General features: G+C 42.9%; 1 non-coding gene across 1 annotated transcript; it reads right to left on the reverse strand.

Annotated features, from left to right (window-relative positions):
• Positions 1-1,019: 1,019 nt before the first annotated feature.
• On the reverse strand, positions 1,020-1,131 carry LOC135578903 (U5 spliceosomal RNA). Its single transcript, XR_010471011.1, has one exon. It is a non-coding gene; the product is annotated as a U5 spliceosomal RNA (small nuclear RNA).
• Positions 1,132-1,388: the final 257 nt, after the last annotated feature.

Here is a 1,388-nt window from a genome sequence, read left to right on the forward strand (position 1 = left end):
GATTATTTAATCAACACATTTTACATCTTTGTAATGTTTAGTGCAAGTCAGTCACAACCAAAACATGTCACTGGAGTGTAATCTAAAATAGAAAACTGTATGTATGTCAGACTGTTTTCTACTGAAAGACTTCAATGCTGACGTGGACAAATTTGAACTGACTCCCCACTTAGCTCTTGGGACATGTCGTTTTGCAACTTCGCAGCCTGCTAAACTCACAGGATTGGAAAAAAACACAGAGAAGTAATGTGGAAAAGATGACAGAATGTCAAGTGTAAATATAAGCATTCTCAAGTCTTTCAAAGGCACTAGGAGATCACAGAATCACAGAATGTTAGGGATTGGAAAGGACCTCAAAAGATCATCTAGTCCAATCCCCCTGCTGGAGCAGGAACATTCAGATGACACTACACAGGAATGTGTCCAGGCGGGTTTTGAATGTCTCCGGAGTAGGAGACTCCATAACCCTCCAGGACAGCCTGTTCCAGTGTTCTGTTACCCTCACTGAGAAGAAGTTTCTTCTCAAATTTCAGTGGAACCTCTTGTGTTACAGTTTGAACCCATTACCCCTTGTCCTACCATTGGTTGTCACTGAGAAGAGCCTGGCTCCATCCTCGTGACACTCAACCTTTATATATTTGTAAACGTTAATAAGGTCGCCCCACAGTCTCCTCTTCTCCAAACTAATGACACCCACCACCCTCTGCCTTTCCTCATTTGTTGACCTGTGCTGGACTCTCTCCAGCAGTTCCCTGTCCTTCTTGAACTGAGGGGCCCAGAATTGGACACAATATTCCAGCTGTGGTCTCACCAGGGCAGAGTAGAGGGGAAGGAGAACCTCTCTTGACCTACTAACCACTCCCCTTCTAACACACTCCAGGATGCCATTGGCTTTCCTGGCCACAAGGGCACAGTGCTGGCTCATGGTCATCCTGCTGTCCCCCAGGACCCCCAGATCCCTTTCCCCTATGCTGTTCTCTAACAGGTCATTCCCCAATTTATACTGGAACCTGGGGTTGTTCCTACCCAGATGCAAGACTCAAAAAAATTAATCGATACTCATACTTGTTCCTCTCCACAGAAATCTTTAGTGAAAGGTGAAAGATACGATCTGAAGAGAAACCAGAGTATTGCCTTTCATTGCTTCAAATGAGTACATCTAGACATTTTGGTAATTTTTTATTCAATTCTGAAGCTACTGCAAATAATTTCTTTTACCACAGAAAGCACTGAAAAAATTGTATACTAGCTTGACTTTTGTACCCTTGTGTTTAATTCCTGTGTCTTTGGGGTGCCTGGACCAAGATATTTCTGGTTTATATTGCTAAATCTCAGCCTGCTTTTTCTTAGTGAAGTCTTTATGTAGAACAAGAAACTGGTAAAATCTG

This window comes from Columba livia, chromosome 2 (assembly GCF_036013475.1).
Source record: "Columba livia isolate bColLiv1 breed racing homer chromosome 2, bColLiv1.pat.W.v2, whole genome shotgun sequence".
NCBI classification, from domain to species: domain Eukaryota; kingdom Metazoa; phylum Chordata; class Aves; order Columbiformes; family Columbidae; genus Columba; species Columba livia.